Source organism: Arachis hypogaea, chromosome 16 (genome assembly GCF_003086295.3).
Source record: "Arachis hypogaea cultivar Tifrunner chromosome 16, arahy.Tifrunner.gnm2.J5K5, whole genome shotgun sequence".
NCBI classification, from domain to species: Eukaryota; Viridiplantae; Streptophyta; class Magnoliopsida; order Fabales; family Fabaceae; genus Arachis; species Arachis hypogaea.
Genome location: NC_092051.1, coordinates 77304365 through 77329055, shown reverse-complemented (window position 1 = coordinate 77329055; position 24691 = coordinate 77304365). Strand labels below are relative to the sequence as shown.

Sequence of the window (24691 nt, the reverse complement as noted above, 5' to 3'; positions counted from 1 at the left end):
GTGCATTTACCTTAATGCATTGTGTTTCATGATCATATGCATCCACATTTTTTTAGCTTGAATGCTTTCATGCTTATCTATTGCTTGTTTGGTTGTCTTGACCCACAAGTTTAGAGCATTTCAAGCGCATTAGGATGAGTGACGTGCATGTTTCTCTTGTGACTTAGCCTCTTATGCTAGTGTGTGTTCTAAAAGGTGCCCAATTTAGAATTCACACACCTATTTGTCATTAACGTCACACTAATTCACTCACTCAATTCTAGTGTTTTTTTTTATCTCATTCCAACAATGTATGCTTCCTTGCTTTTGTATTTTCTCATCTTACGGTGTTATTTTCTATTTTTCATGAATGATGCACCACAAGCAACAACGGAAGCAGGAGAAAGAACACGCAGCACCGGTTGACCTACCAGCTGAAGGTAGCAACTCGGAAAGTTGCCATACCCCCTTGCTCATCTTTGAATGCACTGAGGACGGTGCAAACTTTTAAGTGTGGGGAGGTCGTCCGATCGTTTGGTGTCCTTGGGTGACAAACTTCTAATCTCAACACTTTTGCATTTCATTCTTAGGTCTTTTAGGATTTTTGTTCCATTTCTTAATTTTGCATATATATACATAATAAGCTTAGCCAAAATAATGAAATTTTTCAAGAGTTTATCTATAGGGAACCTCAATTGACTTGAGTGAAAACTTTTCATTGAACTTGCTTGAATTATATATATTGTGGAACACGATTTTTGAGCTAAGGACTCACAAGCTTGTGAGATTTGAGCCTAATGGTGTGGTTACATCTTATAACCACTTATATTTCCTTCTTATGTGCATTACTCTCTTTCTATGATTGTAATCTTTGATTTATTTGATTCTTTATGTCTATTATTTTGTGTATTCATGCATTTATATGATTGAGGCCATCATTTCAATTAGCTCAGTTGCCCAAATAGCCTTACCTTTTATCTTCCATTGTTAGCCAACTTTGAGCCTATGCTTAACTGACTTGTTCTTAATTTAGCACATTACAAGCCTTAAAGTGAAAAACAATAAATGTCTGTATTTGGATCTTTAATTGGCTTAGGCTAGTAAGTGTGTGTATCATTCAAGTATGGGAAAACTTGGAACATTGGTTGAGAAAAAAAGTGTGTTGTATTTTTGTTGTAAATATTGGGAATTGGATACATACTCATGTGTTAATTAAATGTAAAACCATATGCATTGTTGCTTTTGTGTATACCTTATTGCAAAAAAAAAAAAGAAAAGAAAAAAATGAGAAAATAAAAAGAAAAAAATAGATACCAAAAGAAAAAAAAAACACAACAGAAAAAGAAAACGAAAGAAAAAGAAAAGAAATAAAAAGGGGACAAAATGCCCCAAAGTGAAGCTCAATAATAATCAATGCATATGAGTTATGATAAAAGAGAATGCATGAGTATGTGAAAAAGTGAAGAATAGGTAGTTAGGTTAACTTTGAAATTGTATAGGTTGTCATAGGTTAGGTGGGAAGTTTAAGCTTATCAAAGATTCAAATCTCAAGTCCACTTGACCATATGCATCCTACCTTGACCCTAGCCCCATTACAGCCTAAAAAAAAGATCTCATGATATATGTATGCATGCATTGAATAAATGTTGATTGTTAGATGAAAAACAAATCTTGGAAAGCATGATTAGGGGAGAATTGAGTGAATCGACCCTAAACACTTGAGCGACTACAGTGCAAACACTTCCGGTGAGGGTTTGATTGCTCAATTACATGTTTCCACCTATGATCATCACCTTTCTTGCAAGTTTGTAAAAATATTTAATAACTCAATTCAATTGTGGATTTGATTTGATTGCTATTGCGTTAGCCCTTATACCTATACATGTTCTCTTGGGAATTGATTTATTTTGACCAAGTAGTTGCATTCATATAGATAGTTGCATTTAGATAGGATGCATTTAGTTAGTTGTTACATTGAATAAATGTTTATACCCTTTGTTTCCTTCTTTATTAAGCATGAGAACATGCTTGGTTTAAGTGTGGGGAGATTTGATGCACCACTATTTGGTGGTGCTATCTATGCTTAATATAGGGGATTTTATCACCCTTTTCCCACATTTATTCACTAAAAAGGCATGGTTTCATGATTGTCTCCTAATTTGTGCTTAAGTGTGAAAACATGCTTTTTAGGCCTTTTATGTGTTAATTTTGATTCACCTTTGATTCCATTAGATGCCTTGATGTGTTTGTTAGTGAATTCAGGATGGAAAGGCTATAAATGGATAAAAGGGGTGAAGAGGAAAAGCATGCAAGTGGAGAACTCATGAAAAAACAAGGATTTGGGATGCTGAGATCGACGCGCACGCATAGCAGATGCGCACGCGTGGAATGTGAGGTTGCATGGCGACACGTACGCGTGGATAGGGAATTGTCAAGCGATGCGTACGCGTGACCCACGCGTACGCGTCGATGCTCGCACGTGACTCACTTAAAGGCAAAATGCTGGGGGCGAATTATGGACTCCCCAGGCCCAGATCCAACTCAATTCTGAGCCTATTTAAGGCAGAAATCAATAGGAGATGGAGGAGCTTTAGTCTTAGTTAGTTTTAGTTTAGTTTTGAAGGGAAAGTTAGTTTTTAGAGAGAGAAGCTCTCTCTTCTCTCCAGAATTAGGATTAGGTTTAGGTTTTATTTCTCTTGTCTTAGATCTAGATCTACTTCTTCTCTTGCTTCAATTTTCCTTTTGCTTTATGAATTCTTATGTATATTTCCATTTACCTTTCAATGCAATTTATGAATTCCATGTCTTTTCATCTTTGATTTGGTTTTCTTTTATTGATCTCTTGCCATTGTAGTTAGATCTCTCTTTAATTCTTGCAATTCATGTTGTTTACTTTTACTGCCTTTTAGGTATTTGATGAAATGCCACTTTTAGCTATGAGTTAGATTTTGTTCCTCTGGGCCTAGGTAGAGTAATTAGTGACTCTTGAGTTATCTAATTCTTTTGTTGATTGATAATTAGAAGTTGCTAATTAACTTGAATGTCACTAAAGCTAGTCTTTCATCATGATTAGGCTAGGACTTGTGGAACCAAGTTAATTCATCCACTGGACTTTTCTTCATAGTTAGAGGTTAACTAAGTGGGAGCAATGGACAATTCTCATCACAATTGAGGAGGATAATGAGGATAGGACTTCTAGTTCTCACACCTTGCCAAGAGCTTTTCTGGTTGTTAGTTTATTTCTTTTGCAATTTACAATTCTTGTTTCTTATTCCAAAAACCCCAAAACATACCTCTAACCAATAACAAGAACACTTTATTGCAATTCCTAGGGAGAACAACCCGAGGTTTGAATACTTCGGTTATATTTTAGGGGTTTGTTACTTGTGACAAACAAATGTTTGTATGAAAGGATTATTGTTAGTAAAGAAACTATACTTGCAACGAGAATTCATTTGTGAAATTTTATACCGTCAAAAATCTATTCATCAAAGCTCCTCTTTAAAGTCCTCTCAGGTTCAGGATCAAGATTAAAGAGAGGCTCTTTATCCCTGTTTCTGGTCATAAACAAGAAAACACAGATACAACAAGAAAGGAAGCTTCAATGCCAGAGGACAGAGAACTCCGAGTGATGTGAAGAAGAATAGATAGAAGAATGAAGATAGAAGAAGGAGAAGAAGAATTCGAATAAAGAGAAGTAGAAAAGATAAACAAGAATTAAAATATTTTTGTTTTTGTTTTATTTAATTATTTATTTCAAAAATAAAAGTTAATTAATTAAAAAGAATTAATGAATTTCGAAAAAAGAAGAGAGAAAAATAGAAGAAGAAATTTTGAAAATTAGAAGAGAGAGGAATTAGTTAGGAAGTTTTGAAAAAGAAGAGAGAGAACAAATAACTAATTAAGAAAGACTTAAAAATAAGATAAGATAGAAGATTAGAAAAGATTTGATTTTGAAAATATTTAAAAAGTCAACAAGATAAGATAAGAATTGAAAAGATTTGAAAAAGATTTAATTATAAAAATTAAAAGAAGATAAGATAGAAAAGATAAGATAAGTTAGATAAGAAAGATAAGATAAGGAAGTTAAGAGAAGATAAGTATTGAATTAAAAAGAATTGAAATTTAAAATTTGAAATTTGAAATTTGAATTTTGAATTTTGAATTTTGAATTTTGAAATTTGAATTTTAAATTTTGAATTTTGAATTCAAAACAAGATAAGATAAATATTTGAAAAAAATTTGAAATTTGAAATTGAATTTTAAAATTTGAATTTGAAATAAGATAAGATAAGACTTTTGAATTTTAAAGAAAGATAAAAAGATAAGATATGATTATGAAAAAGATATGATTTTTTGAAAAGATTTGATTTTGAAAAGATTTGAATTTTGAAATTTAAAACTAAGATAAGATAAGATTATAATTTGAAATTAAAATCTGAAACTTTATTTAAAATTTTCGAAAATTAATAAAAGATAAGAAAAGATATTTTATTTTTTTTTGATGTTTTAAATTAATAAAGAAAGAGAAAAACAACAAAAAAACACAAAACTTAAAATTTTTAGATCTAAGACACCTACTATGCAAAAATTAAGAAGAAAAACACAAAGGGTCACCGAACATAAAAATTTTAAGATCAAAACAAGAAGAAAAACAAGAACACTTTGAAGATCAAGAAGAACACCAAGAACAAAACTCAAAGAATTCAAAGAAAACAAGAACATGCAAAAGACACCAAACTTAAAAATTTAGAAAACTAAAGACAAAATTTTCGAAAATTTTGAAAGAAAAGACACAAGAAGACACCAAACTTAAAGATTGACACAAGATTCAAACAAAAGACACTATTTTTGAAAATTTTTTTTGAAAAAGACTCAAAGAAATTCAATCAAGAATAAGAACAAAATAAAAAGACTCAAACCAAAAACATAGATTAAACAAAGAAAAGAAAAAGGTTTTTGAAAATTTTTTTAGAAATTTTCGAAAAAAAAAAAGAAAAAGAAAATAAAAGACTCAAACAAAATTAAAGACAATACCTAATCTAAGCAACAAGGTAATCCGTCATTTGTCCAAACTCGAACAATCCCCGGCAATGGCACCAAAAACTTGGTGCACGAATCCCCACACTTCGTACAACTAAATCAGCAATTGCAGTGAGTCGTCCAAGTAATACCTGAGCGAGTCAGGGTCGATCCCACAAGGATTGTGGTTTGAAGCAAGCTATGGTTATCTTGCAGATCTTAGTCAGGTGAGTAGAAGATGTTGGTATGTCGTTTAATTGCATAAAAGGAATAATAAGATCTGGACTAGGTTGACCTGTTTATAATGATAAGAGGATGGTTAAGGCTTGGAGATGCTTTGTCCATCTGGATTAACTCTGGTATTACTGTCTTCTTCAATTGTGAACGATTTCTTCTATGATAGGCTGTATGTAATTGTCACCGGTTGAGAGGTCGTCAATGCTCCTCCAGATCTAAACCCCAGGGTTAGTGTGGATCCATTCTGATTGAGGGTGAAGCTCCTGAAGTCCACTCTCCTTAATGATCCAACTCAAAATGCCACAGGCAAGGTCGGATCATCTAGATTAGAGAATGATGCGCCTTTGGGTTCTAGCCTCTACCACAGAGACCCTAATCTCCCCATACCTCTACTGAACTGATGTCGCAAGAAGTCTGCAACGACGTCGTGGATTAGCCGTCTAAGAGATGTATAATCAAGCTGGTGGTTCAATGCTTTCCAGTTACATTTTCACACGAACCCAAGAAGAACACGGGTGATTGTCAGGCATGCAGTCTTAGATTGAAGAACGAAGATGATTGTCACGCGTCATCCCATTCATCAGGTTGAAGAATGAAGATACATCTTAGAATTGAATCAAACACGGATTGAAAAGAAACAGTAATACTTTTATTAATCCATAAAACTCAGCAGGGCTCCTCCCCTCAACCTAGGAGGTTTAGAAACTCATACTAATAGAAAATACAATGTGAAGAACGAAATATGGCAAATCTCCCCCTTTGAAGATCGTGTAAAAGTTCTTTAAATACTAAGCTAATGATTAAGGATCTGGGGCCCACTTGGTAAGTGTTTAGGCTGAGCTTTGATGAGATCCACATGCTAGGAGGCCTCTAGGGCGTTGAACACTGGCTAGGGGGTCCTTTTTGGGCGTTTGGACGCTGGTCTCCTCCTTGTGGACACTAGATGTCAGAATAGGGCAGGAAGTTGGTGTTGATTGCCAGTTTTGGGACTTCAATTCTAAAGCAAACTATAGACTATTATCCATTGCTGGAAAGCTATGGAAGTCAGCTTTCCATAGCCGTTGAGAACGCTCCATTTAGATTTCTGTAGCTCCAGCAAAGCACTTTCGAATGCAAGGAGGTCAGATCTGGATAGCGTCTGTAGTGCTTTCTCTGTCTCTAAATCAGACTTTTGCTCCAGCTCCTCAATTTCAGCCAGAAAATACCTAAAATTGCATAAAACCACACAAAATCAAAGTAGAATCCAAAAATGTGAATTTTACACTAAAACCTATGAAAACTTAATAAAATTAGACAAAACATGCTAAAAACTATATGAAAATGATGCCAAAAAGCGTATAAAATATCCGCTCATCAGCCACCATGTGATTTGAATCCTTTTCGTTGACTAGACAATTTCTTGATGGATGTTGTGCTTTATCTTAATGCATTGTGTTTCTTGATCATATGCATCCATATGTTATGCATATGCCTTAATGACATGTTAACCATTAATTGTTTAACGATGTGCTCTACACATACTTGACACTGGTCATTTTGGCATAATGCTTCTTTTGTGAAATTGGATTGTAAGTGACGGAGGAAAAATGTCGGTAAAGAATTTCACAAAAATATCGCGTTGCAAGTATAGTTCTAAACTGACAATTAAACCTATATCAACGTTTAAATTGTTTGTTACTTAAGCAAACCTAATAAAATTAACCGAAGTATTTAAACCTAGAGTCGTCTCTCAAAGAAATTGCAGGGAAGTATGTTTATTATTGGCTATGAAAAAAGTATATTTTTGGTTTTGTAATAAAAAACAAGAAAGTAAAAATGGCAAGAAAATAAACTAATAACTAAGAAAGGTCTCAGCAAGGAAAGAGAATTAGAAGTCTTATCCTCATTATCATCGTCAATTATGATGGTAAATGTGAATTGTCTTCACTTTGTTAACCTCTAACCAATGGAGGAAGGTCAAGTGTATACAATCAACTTGAGTTCACAAGTCCTAGCCAACTCATAGTGAGAGACTAGCTTTGGTGAAGTTCAAGCTAACCAGCAATCTTCAATCACCAATCAACAAAAGACTTTTGATAACTCAAGAGTCTCTAAATAATCAATCCAAGTCAAAAAACATAAAAATCTAAATTAAAATCCACCTAAGCATTTTATTAAACACTTGGAAGGCACAAAATAAAAGCATAGAAAAGTAATAAGAGAATGTAAAATCAAAGATCCACAATTGTAAGGAATTAATGACAATAAATTAAGAAAGAAGCAATAAACATGAAATACATCAAATTGCATTAAAAGGAAATGGAATCTAACATAAAGAGTTCAAAAACTAAATAGGGAAAATAAAGAAATCAACATGAGAAGATAAACTAACATGCTTGAATAATAGAATGTAGAATAGAAACTAAATTAAAGTAAGATGAAAATCTGAATTGGAGAAGATATAAAACTAAAAAACCCTAAAACCTAGAGAGCGAAAAGAGCCTCTCTCTCTAGAATTCTATATCTAAAACATAATTTTTGTAAGAATGAAAAGTGAATGAATGATTCTGCTCCACTCCCAGCCTTTAATCTGTGTTTTCGGGTCTGAAACTGGGTCAAAAGTAGCCCAGAAATCGCCCCCAGCATTTTCTGTTAATTGCAGCACGTGACATTCTGTCACGCGTACGTGTTGGCCACGCGTATGCGTCGCTGAACGAGTTCCTGGTTACAGGTACGCGTCGCTTAACTGCTGCACTGGTCACGCATACGCGTCGTCCATGCGTATGCGTCGCTGCCAGCTTCCCAATACCTGAATTTCTTGTGTTCCTTCTATTTTTGCATACTTCCTTTCCATCCTCTAAGCCATTCCTGCCCTATAAAAGCTGAAACACTTAACATACATATCACGGCATCGAATGGTAATAAGAGAATATTAAAAATTAGTAATTTTAAGGCCAAAGAAGCATGTTTTTAATCATAGCACAAAATTGGGAAGGAAACTTAAAAACATGCAATTTACATGAATAAGTGTGAGAATACAACTCATTTCAGTATAAAATAGTGGCTCATTAGTAAGCTCACCTATGGACACCTTTTGAAATTCTCATGCTATATGGACCATGCTTACTATGTGATTGATTTTACCTCTAACTACATTGCATAGCAACCATGTTTCCCATTCTATGTCCACTAGGTGATGTAAACCAAAATTCAAAGTGTGTCATCGATTGATGTGTGATTTTCATTGTTCCTTTGTTCATTAAGTTTCTTTGCACATCAATCAATGTCCATTCATTATCCATTTCACAATCACTTAATTTTTGCTTGAGTACTTTTATGCTTCTTTATTGCTTGTTTGGTTGTCTTAACCTACAAGTTTAGAGTATTTCAAGCATACTAGAATGAGTGAGTGTATGATTTATTTTGTTTATTTGTGACATAACTTTTAATATCGGTGTGTGTGTTTTAAAACCGCATGCAAATTAGAACTCACACACTATTCTTTTTTAATGTCACACTAATTCACTCACTCCATTCTAGTGGTTCTTACCTCATTCCAACAATCTATGCTTCCTTGCTTGTGCATTTACCTGTCTCATTATATCCTGTTTCCTATTGCTCAGGATGATTTGTCATAAGCAAAAACAGAAGCGGGAGAAAGAACATGCAGCAGTCGATTAATCCACCAACCGAAGGTGGCAATCCGGAAAGTCGTTGTACCCCCTTTGCTCATCCTTGAATGCATCGAGGACGGTGCAAACTTTTAAGTGTGGCGAGGTGGTCCCGACTGATCGGCCATTTTTGGGTGGCAAATTTCTAATCCCAACACTTTCTCATTTCATTTTTAGGTCTTTTAGAGTTTTAGTTGCATTTTCTTAGTTTGCATATATATAATAAACTTAGCCAAAATAATGAAATTTTTCAAGGATTTTATCTATAGGGCACCCCAATTGATTTGAGTAAATTTTTTTTTAAGAACACATACGCATGTGAGTTTTGAGCCTAATTGTGTGGTTACATCATATAACCACTATTTTCATTCACATGTATTATTCTCTTTCTATGATTGTAATCTTTGATTTATTTGATTCTTTATGTCCATTATTTTGTGTATGAATGCATTTATATGATTGAGGCCATCGTGTCAAATAGCTCACTTACCCAAACAGCCTTACCTTTTATCTACCATTGTTAACCAACTTTGAGCCTATGCTAAACCCATTTGTTTTTAATTTTAGCACATTACTAGGCTTAAAGCGAAAAATAATAAATGTCCGTTGTTTGGATCTTTGATTAGTGTAAGAACCGCAACTAATCAACCGGTTAATTAAGTGACTATATTGCTCACGTTATGTTCCAAAAAGTTAGAGTGAGAATTTGAGGATTTAAATACGATTTTTGGACTCAGTGGGTCTTTCTGAGTAAAAAAATGTGTTTTCTATGAAAAACCATGAAAAACTGCGAACCGACAGTTGAACCAGTTGAACCGGTTTAAGTCTGCCCGGTACCGCACGAGAAAGAGTGGAGATAGTCAAAAACCTTAGAAGAATGTTAGAAATAAAAAACTGGGCGTTAATTTTAAAGGTTTGGCCCGAAGTTGGGCCAAACGGGCTAAAAATGCTAACAGGTTGAACCGGGCCCAAGTTGGGCCCAAGTCCAACATATATAAGGGTTCATTAATGAACCGTCATCTCATAAACCCACACACACATCAGAAATTGAAAAGGGAGAAGAGGAAGGAAAAAATACTATTCACCCATCACTTCAACTTGCGATATCTCGAGCTATGGCACTCCAATTTGCGTGCCGTCGCGGCTAGGCGTTCCTTGTGAAGAGCTCTACAAAACCCATATAAGAAAATGGTATGAGAAGCTTGAAATCCTCTCAGTTCTTCTCTCCAAAATATCGGGTTTTTAGGGCTTTGGGTTAAATGAGTTTTTGTGATTTTAGATGTTTAGGTTTGCTCTAATCCTTGCTTGGCATTGGATTTTGGCTATTAAATCTGTTGGAAAAGGTAAGAGACATTAAACCCTTGTGATATTATGTTTAAATGGAACCCTTGGTTGATTTGTGATGGGTTATGCATATATATAGTTTGATTATTGTGAGTTTGGAGCTTGTTGGTGCTTGTTGGAGTTACCTTGGTGGCTTTCTTGTGGCAGAGAACTCAACTTGTGCCATTTTGGAGTTTTGGTTCATATAGGGAATCGGCCAAGGTATGGTTTCAGTTTCCTCTATGTAGTATATAATATTCATGGACACTTAGGCTAGTGATCCATAGGATAGGTTTGGAAATTTATGTGTTGTTGATGATTGTTTGGGTTGTTGATGATGTGAATGTTGCTAGATAATGATGTTGGGATGTAATGTATGATGAACTTGTATGAATGTGCATTATGATTATTAATATGGAGCATAATTGAGTTGATGATGAAGATTGATATTGATGAAATGAGGATTTGTGAATGTGTTGGTGGGAGATTGTTTGATATGTGGTATATTTGATAATTAAGGTTGAGAATGATGAAGTGTGGTGGAAGTCTTGATAGAAATGGTAAATTGTAACCCAAGAGGGTAAATTGTTTTGAAAATGGGAGTTGGTATTTTTTGGTTGGGTTTGGGATGTGGAAGTTGATAAATTGATGTTTTTGTAAGTTTTGGTAAAAAGGAATTTTTGGTGAACTTTGTCTGATCATAACTCTTGTCTCAATTTTCAAAAATTTTTGAAATTTATTTAGAATTAAAGCTTATTGAAAACTCTTCAAATCGATATAAAGTTTGAAATATTTGGAATTTTGTAGAGGAAGTTATGATAATTTAAAAGTTGGTGTTGAAAATCTGAAATTCTGCAAAGTTGAAGAATTTTATGATTTCTGGTATGTGCGCACGCACAACCCTGTAAAATTTTCAACCTGTGCGCACGCACAGGCAGGGAAATGCGTTCTGTTTGTAGCGCTAGCACAGCTTGTGCGCATACATACCTAAGGAAGAATTGCAACCTGTGCGTACACACAGCCCTATATGCACGCACACGTTGGGAAGGTCAGGCTGTTGGGGGCACTAGCACAGCTTGTGCGAGTGAACAGACTTGTGAGTTCTTGTACCTGTGTGTACGCACACCCCTGTGCATACGCACACTTTTAAAAATCTTCTTGGGCATGCGCACGCACACCCCTTTGCAGACGCACACGCCCTGTTTCTCAAAATTAAACTTTGTTTTCAACTATTCCAACTTCCCAACAAGATTGTAAGCTTCTATAACACCATTTTAAGACTTTTGGGGGTTGATTTTGAGTACGAGAACATGGGAAATAATCTAAGGGTTTTAGTTGACAATTTTTATGAAAAATTAGAAAACGGAGGATTAGGTCTTGGGTGTACTGAGGATGGGTTGACGGTATGTGAAAGATAATTGATATATGAGATGAGAAATGAGGAACTATCGAGTTTGGAATGGAAATGTGAATTGACAGTGGTTAAAATGAGTCGAGGACTTTGAATGAGATAATAGATCCATGTCATGCTGAAAATGTTTTTTGAAAATCACTGATGTATCATTTTATGCTGAGATTATGAAACGTTATGTGCCCGGCAGGGACGGCGGTTGGATCCCACCTGTCGAGGTAGCGGCGGCGGCGGCTACGTAAGGACGGTGGTTTAATCCCGCTTACATTAAGATGTGAGGTCTGAGGCAAGAGTATCCCGCTCGCATCCCTTCGGATCAATAGAGCGTACAGGCGCAAAATTCTGGACAGTGATCCGAGCACTATATCTCGGGGGTTCCCATATGATGATTCCGAAGGGCGACATCTCCATGGAGGTGTGTCAGGTTGGCAGTTGAACCTACAATGTGATATCACAGCCAATAGGGTAGGCATTCATTGTGTGCATTTTCTATCTATTTGCATGCTTTGCCGACTTGAAATTGCTTGCCTATTTGTATAACATGTCTAAGTGCTATTTGAATTAAATGCCTATTATGCTTCTACATGTGTTTTACTTGCATTGTATAAGATTGTGTTTTCTACTTGGATTGAGGAGGTTCGGAAGGCGGTGGCAATGGGATCGCATGGAGGATAGGTTGGTGAAGGCTGTGGGATAGCGGTGTTTAGTTAAAATAGAAATCTCCTAAGATAAAATGCCCTATTTATTTATGTGAAAGTTATATATATGATACTTATTTGTTTTAGTATGCCTTAAGATTGAATCTTGTGATGGATATGAAGTCTAGGATTGCCTTTGGCGTCCCGGGGTCTTATATCTTACATCATTGGGTACTGTTACCATACTGAGAACCTCCGGTTCTCATATCATATTTCAGTTGTGTTTTTCAAATGCAGGTCGCAACCCACCTCGGTGAGTTGCTGGGTGGTGACAGAAGCGGAGGATCCGGATATCTTTTGGAGTCTTTTGAATTATTTTGTTTATACATCTCTCACTTTTGTATTTTTGTTTTGCCTAGAGGCTTGTATATTGAGAGAACAAAACTTGTATAAGCTGTTTTTACTGTCTGGTTCTGTATATCTGTATAGGGTTAGCCGGCTTAAACTCCGCGAGCCGTGGCTAGACTCTTATGATATTATACTGTGATATTTTGTTATACTATATCTATTTCTTGGGCTTTAAGTTAGTTGCTCCATTTATACGTTTTGCGCTTTTCAAATCCTATTTTTGAGCTATATTATTCATCGGTCTTCTAGACTATATTATTCCTTTCTATATATTATATGTACAGCTTAGAACTGTCATAATCTCTGATTAACCTTTGCTTTACGATGCGTGGTAAAGCTTAGGCTAATTAGGGTGTTACAATTAGCTTAGGCTAGTAAGAGTGTTTATCATTTAATTGTAGGAGAGTTGGGAACACTGTGTAGAGATAAAAATGTGTTCTTAGTAGTTTTGTTAAAAATTTTCAGAATTGGGTACATACTCATGCATTAATTATATTTAAACCATATGCATTGATAATTTTGTATATATCTTATTAAAAAAAAGAGAAAAATAAAAGAAAAAAATGAGAAAAATAAAAAGAAAAAAAATAGAAAAAGAAAAAGAAAGAAAAAGAAAAACAATAGGAAGGGGACAAAATGCCCCAAAGTAAAGTTCAATAATAATCAATGCATATGGGTTGTGATAAAAAAGAGAATGCATGAGTGTGTGAAAAAGTAAAGAATGGGTAGTTATGTTAGCATTTAAATTGTATAGGTTGTCATAGGTTAGGTGGGAAGTTTAAGTTAATCAAAGATTCAAATTTCAAGTTCACTTAGCCATATGCATCCTTACCTTGACCCTAGCTCCATTACAACCTTATGAAAAGTCTTCATGATACTTGTATGCATGCATGGAATAATTTTTTATTATTAGACGAAAAATAAATCTTAGAAAACATGACTAGAGGAGAATTGAGTGAATCAACCCTATATACACTTGAGCGACTAGAGCGGACACACATCCGGTGAGGGTTCGATCGCTCAATTACATGTTTTCACCTATGATCATCTCTTTTCTTGCAAGTTGTAAATTCTTTTCAATCAATTCAATTATCATTTTGACTTGGTTGTTAATACCTTTAGCCGTCATGTTCATATATGTATTCTTGGAGATTGATTTATTTTGACCAAGTAATTGCATGCATTTAGATAGATTGCATTTAGATAGTTTGTTTGCATTGAATAAATGTTGGTACCTTTTGTCTCTTTCTTAAGTTTAGCATGAGGATATGCTTAGTTTAAGTGTGGGGAGGTTTGATAAACCTCAATTTTGTGGTTTATCTTGTGTTGAATTTAGGGGATTTTATCAACTTATCCCATATTTATTCAATGAAATAGTATGTTTTGTGAAATTCTCCCTAATTTGTGCTTAAGAGTGACAACATACTTTTTAGGCCTTTAAATTGCTAATTCTAATCCACTTTAATTCCATTCGATGCCGTCATATGTTTGTTGAGTGATTTCAGATTCATAAGGCAAGTATTGGATGGAAGAAGTGAAGAGAAAAGCATGCAAAGTGGAGAATTCATGATGAAATGAGCATTTGGAGAATTCAGGGCCACACAGACGCGTCATCCACACGTACGCGTGAGAAGGACATTCATGGCCACGCGCACGCATCACCCACGTGTACGCGTGAGGAGGAATTTTGGAAACGACGCACATGCGTCGACCACGCACACGCGTGATGTTGGGCACGTGACCTCATTGAAGGCAATACACTGGGGGCAATTTTTGAGCTAACCAGGCCTAAATCCAACTCATTTCTGAGGCTATTTGATGCAGAACTCAAGATGGATAAAGGAGGGGAGCAATTAGACTAGCTTAGGACCATGTAGGGTAGTTTTCTAGAGAGAGAAGCTCCCTTTTCTCTATAAAATTAGGGTTTTAGGTTAATTTCATTTTAGATCTAGGGTTTAATTTCTTGTTTTCATCTAGTTTTCTTTACAATTTATTGTTCCTACATCTTTATTTTCTTAGTTTGCATTGTTAATTTCCCTTTTATGCCTCTTTTTATGTTGATGAACTTTTATTGATTTTAATTTCTTTTAATGCAATTGATGTCTTTTTATGTTTCTTTGTTGTTTGCTTGAGTTCTTGTTGTTATTTTCTTGTATTGGGTTGATGTAGATTTTATTATTCTTGCAATTTAACATGCTTTCCTTTCCTGCCTTTCAGGTATTTAAAAAAATGCTTGCTTGGATGTTAGAGTAGCTTTTTGAGCATTCTTGGCTTTAAAAGAGAAATTAGGTGATCTTGAGTCATTAATACCCAATTTAGATTGGTGATCTAGAGTTGTTAGTTAATATTATTCCCATTGACTCTAATCTCTTGCTAATTCAATTAGTAAGTTGATTAGGACTTATGGATTGAGATTAACTAGTCCTATTTGACTTTCTCTCAACATGAAGATAACATTATACCTTCTTCCTATGTTGGAGATGACGAAATAGGATTAGCTCTTGTTAAGTATTGTATCATGATTAAATGACTAGGATAGGAAGCCTTAATTTCTCAAACCTTGCCATGAATACCTCTTTTTAGTATTTGCTATCCTTCGTTGTTTGCTTTATTTTATTGTCATTTAAATTCTTGTTTCTTTATCAACCCATCATGTGAAACTCATAACCAATAATTGAGCACTCGATTGTGATTCCTAGGGAGAACAACCTGGACTAATACTTGGTTATTTTTATTGGGTTGGACTTGTGACAACCAAAATTAAACTTTGATTGAGTGTTATTTGTTGGTTGGGAACTATACTTCGACGAGATTATTTGTGTGAAATTCCTAACCAACGATAATACTGCATCACACATTGTTAAAAATTGTGTACTAAATTGTCTATTTGAACACATACTTTCTATCTTTGTGAATATTTAATCCAAGCTTTTTATAAATTTTCTTTGTAAAAAATAAACTTCTATGAAGCTGTCTATATTGAAATGCTATTAATCTAAATGAATCCAGGTTCAAAAAAATCTAGAAAAACAAGATTAAATTGTCTAAAACACCAAATTTCTTTACGAATACACCGTAAACTATTCAGAATACACCGAAAAACATGCATACATATTTTTCTATAAATTATAACCATGAGATACGAAAACTCTGTAATTTGAATTGTTACCCTCCATAAGTATTGAATTGTTTATGTATTGTATATTTAAAATAAACAAATTCCTTCAGATAGTTGAAGACACTAATTTTGAAATAAACATGTCAAAATGAAACAAAACAAGAAAATATAAAAAAGTGGAGCATGCAGAATGCACAGAAATTGTTTCACAGTACGCCAAAATAGTGTCACACTACACCAGAAAAACTATCCTATGCTACTAAATCTTTGAACTGATAATTCATAATATGTCCAAGATAACTTTACGAAATTTGACTGCACCACAAAAAGGTTCAATTGAAAAAAGTAAATCGTATATTACCACAACTATTAACATGCACAAACTCAATTTTTCGTATTTAAAGAACATCACTTTTACCTCGGTTAGATCTTTCTTTTATTTTTTCTTTGAAGCATTTGCAATCTATTTTTTCAGTGTTTGACCCCAATCTATTTTTCAGACATCCGCTTGTTCTAATCCATGGAGGGCTTTGAAACTCATTAATATCTTCCCAATGAAGCATCATGGTGAGATAACGAACATTTTCCTTTACTTTTGGCTTTGTATTCTTGCATCTTAGCCATAACATTATCGTAAGCACGGTGCAGAATCGCAGTCAACTCCTCAGATTATGATGTAAATTCACAAATATTTTGTGATCAAAACACCAAATCATCAAATCTCCTGCTTTTTGACTCCAATGGAGGTTCGTTGTGGCTGCTCTTGATATATGTGTGCCTCCTCCTTACGTTCTTGCTCCATCGTTCCAATATATATCTTGGTGATACTTTATTTACTTGCTCAAAGCATAACACGCTCAGAGAATGACTGAACAATATCCCTCTTGACTCAAATAATAACCACTGGCATTCAAATTGAGCTTATATAATGTCATATGCAAGTGCAAACTTGTTGAATGTTAAGTTTGAAACCTGTTCCAAAACTTCATATACTGTATAACCTAGAGCGAACTGAGTTGTTCTTGTGATGCAATTCACCTTTTCTCTAAATTGTGCTTGAATTTTCCTAAACATCGCTTGAGTATACACACACTGAAATTGAGTTTCTATTGAGGATTTTGTTGCACAAGGTATGACAATATAAAAATTTGCAACATCCAATTCTCTCTCTCTGCTCTCTACTTCCTAGGAAATTATCATACTGTTTGACGAATTATATAAGTAAACTGTTGTGCGTAATAAACTTGTTAAAAAAAAAGAAAGCATGCTCTCACTCCTATGTGTGCTTCTCATCCCGGCCTAGAAGTGGTGATCCAGATAAACTAGAATCCATAAATGACAAGCTTCGTAAAGCTCTGAAAAATTCATAAAAATACTAAGTTAGAACCGAAAATATACCAAAAGACATACAGTTTAACACCTCTACTGGACACCATTACACCGAAACACATAAAAATATCAGTTAATTCTAATAAAGACACAATTACCTGAAAGCCACTTGTTGTCTCCAACATCGAACTTCATCAAAAAATCATTCTAATTCCTATCAAATGCTTCTTTGTAAGAGAGTTTCATACAACATGACTCATCTTGGGTACAATTTTTTCGTATCGCTTGTAGCCATTTAATTTACTTGGGACTTTCTTCATGATATGTCAAATACACCACCGGTGAATAGTTGTAGGTATACAAACCTCAATAACCCTTTGCATCGATGCTCATTAATCGGTAAGAATTTCTTTTGGAGCATTGCCTCCCATGCAACGAAACCAACATTCAAATAACCATTTGAATGATTGAATATCCTCATTTTTCATCAAAGCACATCCCAGAAATATTAACTAACCGTGGTGATTCACCCCAACAAAAGAACCAAAAACCAAATTATACCTAAATACAACGACACATGATTAAAATAGAAATATAAAATAGGATAAGTAGAGTTTCACATAACATCTTAAGACACCATCTAATTTAAAAGTTGGAATATTTTTACAAATTACCCTCTCAGCCTAGTTTGCATTGGAGAAAGGAAGAAGTTTCCTATAAGTTCGGTAGCTCAGCATGACTTCCGAACAGATGTATATACAAAAATAGTACTTATAACGTTATCAAAATGAAAAAGCTTACATAAAGGAAGAAACTCCCCTGTAGTCGACTTCACATGAAGTTGTTTCTGGATAGATGACACGTTTTACCATTTGGTTTAAAAAAAATGATTTATTTTATATAGATGATTTAATTAAAAAACTAATTGATATAGCTATGATGTTAGATTTTTTACCGTATTTTATTTTAGAAATAAATTGACTAATTTAAATTGAGAGATTGTAGTTAATTATTTACTATATAATTTTTTTAACCAAAATTATAATTAAAAAAATAAAATTATCTAATATATTTTTTTAACCAAAATTATAATTAAAAAATAAAATTATCTAATATATTGGACCAGCTTAATGTTAATCAGGTTTTTTTATTATAAAATATAAAAAAATTAATTCTAAAAAAAATCATGTTATCTTTTAGGATTTAATTTTTTTATTGTGTTTTCATAAAGTTTGCATAAAATTCTCCCATCACATTGACTAAACTTATTTATTTACCTAAAGTTTGTTTATAGACTCAACAAACTTATTTACGTTGTAATACTATTTGAATTTGTATTAGTATATTTTTATTTTTTAATCAATTTAATTTTATTTAAATAATTAGTTTTTTAAATTATAAAATTTGTATTAGTTTGTAATTTAAAATTTAAATAGATATAATTTAAATTAATGATTTATAATATTGTATGTATTTATTGATATAATTAATTATATTTATTCAATTTAAAAAAATAAACGATGGTTAATTTTTTTATTTAAATATATTCATATTATTTTCAAATTAAAAGAATATACTTATTTAAAATAATATGAGTACGTTTATTTAAATTTAAAAAATTTTAAAATAATAAGAATATGTTTATTTAAAATATTAAAATTTAAAATTTTAAATAAACATACTTATATTAATTTTAAATTTTATTTAAAATAATACGAATATGTTTATTTAAATTAAAAAATTAAAATAATAAGAGTATATTTATTTAAAAATTTTTAATTTAAAAATAATATAAGTGTATTTATTTGTTAGTTAAAAATTAACAACCGTTAGTTTTTTTTTAAAAATTGAATAAATATAATTAATCATATGAATACAATAATACAAGTACATATAATTTTATAAATCATTAATTTAAATTATATCTATTTAAATTTTAAATTACAAACTAATACAAATTTTATAATTTAAATTCTAATTATTTAAATAAATTTAAATTGATTAAAAAATAAAAATATACCAATACAATTCAAGTCGTATTAAAATGTAAACAAGTTTGTTGAGTCCATAAACAAACTTTACATAAATAAATAAGTTTAGTCAATGTGATAGGTGAATTTTGTGCAAACTTTATGAAAACATAATAAAAAAAAATTATATCCTAAAAAATAACATGATTTTTGTTTGAGAATTAAATTTTTTTTTATATTTTATAATAGAAATAAAAAATTTTATTAATATTGAGCTGGTCCAATATACTAGATAATTTTATTTTTTTAATAATTTTTAATTATAATTTTAGTTAAAAAAAATTATATAATAAATAATTAACTACAATTTCTCAATTTAAATTAGTCAATTTGTTTTTAAAGAAAATTATATATCAATTGATTTTTTAATTAAATTATTTATATAAAATAAACTAATTTTTTTAAAATCAAATGATAACACGTGTCATTCATCTAAAAATAACTTCATGTGAAGTCGATTGCAAGTAAATTTCTACCTTACATAAAACATTTTTATTCTTAAAAGGTTAAATTTTAGGTAGCTACTCTAATAAAGATTTAATGATTATCATTATGTGAAGATACATCATTTTAACCATTAGATCATCATTGATTTTATTTGAAGTAAAAGTGTTATCTTTATTTAAAATGTTGCTAAATAAATAAATTACATTTTTTAAACAAGGATCATCATGAAAAGATGTTTTTGGCATCTTCATGAGAGTAGTTCCCTAAATTTTATCCGGCATGCCGACACACACCACTCACCTTGTCTGTCTTTGTTTCGTTTGTTTTTCCTCTTAAAATCTATTTTTTCACTGCTCATCGATTTACTTTGCATTATAAAACAGTCACTGCATACTTTACGAGAATCTCAACTGCAAGTGGGGCCAGTTGATACAAGAGACTAGTTATGTCTCAAGATCCGCTTTAGCATAAACCCCAAAATGTGCATCTAGAATTCAACTAATAAATATCACCACATACTCTAAGTTAGCTGCAAAAAAAATATCAGACTCTACTTACTAGCTGCATACAAGCAGTAATAGATAACATTTCATGACTAAGCGCATAAATTACACAAAGAAATTAATAACAACAATAATTAACACAATTATTTGAAGTATCACCCAGTACAACAAGTGACAATAGGCAGATAATAATGCAACCCGAGAACAGAGGAACCAGTGCAGAAATGAACAATCAGATTCATCAAGGGATACTCAGATACTCCCCAATCCCATTGTTACTATCACTTCAAACATTGGATACATTTATAAGTCGGTGTATTATGATACAAATTGTATCCGAATACAAAGTTATAAATATATGGCTTCTTCAAAATGACAGATATCTTGAAATGGAGAGAGTAAGCATTATTAAGCTAGGCCATGCCATCTTCAGTTGTGGGAATGGAAGGCGAAAGCGAATTGCGCGACTCATCAAAATCCTCCACAAGAGGCGATTGTTCCACCCTGATATCCTCAATCATCTTCACAACTTCCAACGTAGTTGGCCTCTTCTCAGGCTCCAATTCCGTACAAACCAACCCCACATTCATCATGGCGAGAAGCTCATCCTCAATGTTCTTGTACCTCAGCAGTTCCTGATCAAACACCTCCGCGTTCCACTCCTCACTATCCTTCACAAGGGAACGAACCCATTTGGGAAGATCCAAGTGTGGTTCCTCCAACTCCGTCCGAGGCCGCGGCATGGAAGGATGCTGATGAGACGGTGCTTTGCCAGTTAGAACCTCCAAGATCAAGACGCCGAAGCTGTAGACATCGGCTTGCTGGGAAAGTTTCTTGTGTTCTGATTGCTCCGGTGCTTTGTAATCGCCCAACTTGGCTACGGCGTGGACGGGATTAAGGAGGAGGAAGAGGCCGAAGTCGGAGATGCATGCAGCGCCGTTCTTGTCGAGAAGGACGTTGGAAGATTTGATGTTGCCGTGAGGGATCTTGGCAGCACTGTACTCTGCATGAATGCGAGCTAGTCCTCTGGCTGCTCCTAACACCAGGCTTATTCTTGTCGTCCAATCTAATGGGATTCTTCCTGCTCCACGGTTCCCTGTCCATATACACCATTACCATGTTGAACAAATTTAAAATAAGCTAACCTAACTAAAACTAAACCCAATGGAAGAGGCATTAGGGAAGCATAATTGAGAAAAACTTATACTAACCATGAAGAAGTGTATGCAAGCTTCCATTGGGAAGATAATCATAGACAAGAAGCTTTTCTTCCTTGGCATAGTAAAACGCTCTGAGCCTCGCAATGTTTGGGTGCTTCATCTTCCCCACAACATCCATGTACTGCTCAAACTCGCTCCTCTCACAAGGGTTCGCATCCTTCAGCCTCTTCACCGCCACCGTGCACCCGTCATCCAGCACCGCCCTATACACAGTCCCCAAGCTCCCCTTCCCTAGCATCTCTGCCGATGCGCGAAGCAGATCCTCCAGCTCAAACTGGCTTCTCCTGTCGAAGAACACCAGCCTGCTCCGCTCAGTGTCCACCGTTCCATCACTGTCCCTTTCTGCCCCGCTGCCACTAGCGTACACCTTCTTCTCGCTCCCGTAGCTGCTCTCACTCTTCCTCTTGCCGCTTTCACTCCCAACCTATATACATTGCATAAATACTAATACAAGTATTAAATAACATACACAAATATCGCAATTTTAAGAAATTTAAAATCAACAATGTTTACTGTATCAGCACAACTTATTATTTTAGGCCAAATAACATACACAAATTATTGTTTTCAGTCAATAATCAGTCCACAAATTTATTGATATAGAAAGAAAAGTCTAAATACATCCGTAAAATAGTAGTATAAATATAATACTGGCCAGTATAAATAAAAAATTAACGGCCTCGAGCTTTTCTCATTTGAAATGGGAGAAAATTAGAAACCGATTTTTAAAATCACAGTACGACGCACATGTATGTATAATTGAATATGTATACAATACGCATGCAGTAGTGTATGCGAGTAAAAATGAAGTTTTGTGTAGGACAGCCCCACCATTGAGTTTGAGGTTCTCCCACCGGCGCAGCAGTGCGCCACGGTGAAAGAGACAACCACAAGAAACACCACGCAAACCGCCACTACAATTGCCACGATCACCCCCGGACTTAAACCTTTCCGTGATGGTGGGTTCTTCGGAACTGCGACTACGCTACTTGTTTTCGGTATAACGCTCGGGTTTGAAGGAACAGTTTTGTTATCAGAAGAGGACGAAGGAGAAGGAGTCTCGGTGGAGGAACATTTTGGCAGTGGTGAATCACCACAAAGTGCGCCATTCCAGCGAAGCTTGCAATACCAAACCTGTTGAGCATGGAATTCGGTAAGTGTCCGACGAGTTCGTTATTGGTTATGTTGAGCTCCTTGAGGTTAACGAGGAAAGAAGAGAAATCGGGGACTTCGCCTGAAAGAGCGTTGTTCTGGAGGCGGAGCGTGAGGAGGTGAGTTAAACTTGAAATTTCCTTGGGAACCGGTCCTCGGAGGTTGTTATCGGAGATGTCAAGCCTCACGAGGAGCCTGAGGGAGGAAATCTCCAGAGGAACCTCGCCGGAAAAGTCGTTGCCGGAGAGATAGAGGAGTTCGAGGTCGGTGCAGTTGCAAAGAGTGGAAACGGTGCCGTTTAGGCGATTGTCGTGGAGATCAAGGAATCGGAGGTAGGAGAGTAATGAAAGGGAATGGATGGGGCCTCGGAGATTGAGGGAAGGGAGGGAGAGTGCCACCACTCTGCCGTTTGGGGAGCACTCGACGCCGCGCCAAGCGGAGGCCGCGGCGCAAGCATCGGCGCCTGTCCAATTTGTTAGGAGAGAGGCGTGTGCGTCGGTTTGGAGGCGGAATTTGGTGAGTGCGTGTGTATCATTTTGTGGTGCACTCTCGCATTTGAAGCACATAAACGCCAATGCCAAAGTAAGAATAAGAAGAGGAACCTTGTCCATGATATGGTGTGGGGGAGGAAGTGTGAGAGGGGAGCAAAGGATTAGTGTGTTTTTCGAAATTAAAAGGTGGGGAAGAAGGTTCTTGATTGGTGACTGGTGACTGGTGTCAAAGATTATGGAAAATAGGGAGGGGAGGAGGAAGCCCGTATTAAAAGAGAATTAATTAAGACAAAATAAAAAATATTAATTACCTAAATTTTTTTATAATTTGAAACAGTAATCATATTTGCAAAAAAAAAAGAAAAAAATTATTTTTAATATAGAAATGAAGATAATATTTTTGTTGAATATTAATATTTGAATTGTATTATTATGAATGTGTAAAAAACTTGTCCAACGTACATTTTACGTGTTGGCTAAAATGTTGACATTTTGTAGGATGCCAGGGTGTGTGTTTGATACGTATCATCATTCCGGTAAAACGCAAGGTATATATTGGACACGCGTTAATATTCTGGCCAACTTAAACATATTTTTTCACATTCATAATACTGTTATATATTTTAAACATCAATATTTAACTAAAACACTATTTTTATTTTCAAACTAAAAATAATTTCTAGAAAAACGTGGTATGATTTTTTTTTTTTAATTGAAAATGTGGCATGATTGGAGAGAACGTGCGTTGATTGAGAGAAAAAGGTACTTCCTGTGCTATCAAAAGTAATTCACTCCTTTTAAAAAAGAAAATTTTGAATATTCAATGTGGTAAAAATTCCTTTTTTAATAATAAAAAATGTAAGATAAATTAGTTTATACAATGATACCAAAAAAAAGACAATATTATAATAGAAGATCGGATTATAGTTTATGTAATTTTTAGTGTTCAAGTACTTTTATTATAAAAAAAAAAAAATTAACAGGTTGAATTTAAGTGTGATTTATACTTTAATCTAGCTTTTGTGTGCAAATGAGGTTGTTGCAATGTAATTATATGTTCGGTAAGGTTTTGTGTGCAAATGAGGTTGTTATGTAATTATATGTTGTGGTAAGGTAATTGAGACTGAGGCAATGTGATATGATTAAAGGTGGAATAATATGGAAAGAGGATGGTTGGTTTGTATGATTACTGTTGGCCACTCTCTCCTCAAGAAGAATATTGAGTATGAGTGACGAGATTTTAGTCATTTTACCTTTTCTTTGCTTCTCCTGTTCTGCCAAAGTTGGAAAAAGAAATGTTGTGATTATTGATTCTAGGATTCTAGTTCCCCTATGATCTTTCCATCTACCATGTTAGAATATTACAGGAGGAATTTAGATAACACATTGCAGAGGATACACAGTAAAAAGGAAAGATTAATAGGATCAATTAGGTGGAGTGAAAAACAGATTTAAATAATTGGATTTTAATAAATTATAATGCAGTAGTAATCTTACATTATTGTCTTTTGGTTGTGACAAAGTGTGCTGCATTATTGTGGCGTAATATGTGATCAGATTAGACCTACTAAAAGTTACTTAACAATAACCAACCAACGCCCCCACAATAGGTTGCCACTGGCCACTGCTATGCATTATGTATATTTGAAACTGATTTCGATACCAAGTGTATTATGTGTAATATAGTGTAAACTGTGATGTTAACTTATACTTCATTAGTTTATTTATCACCA

At 34.1% G+C, this 24691-nt stretch overlaps 1 pseudogene; it reads right to left on the bottom strand.

The window, feature by feature from the left end:
• Positions 1-20128: 20128 nt before the first annotated feature.
• On the bottom strand, positions 20129-23178 carry LOC112754375 (leucine-rich repeat receptor-like protein kinase PXC1; annotated as a pseudogene).
• Between the last annotated feature and the right edge of the window lie 1513 nt (positions 23179-24691).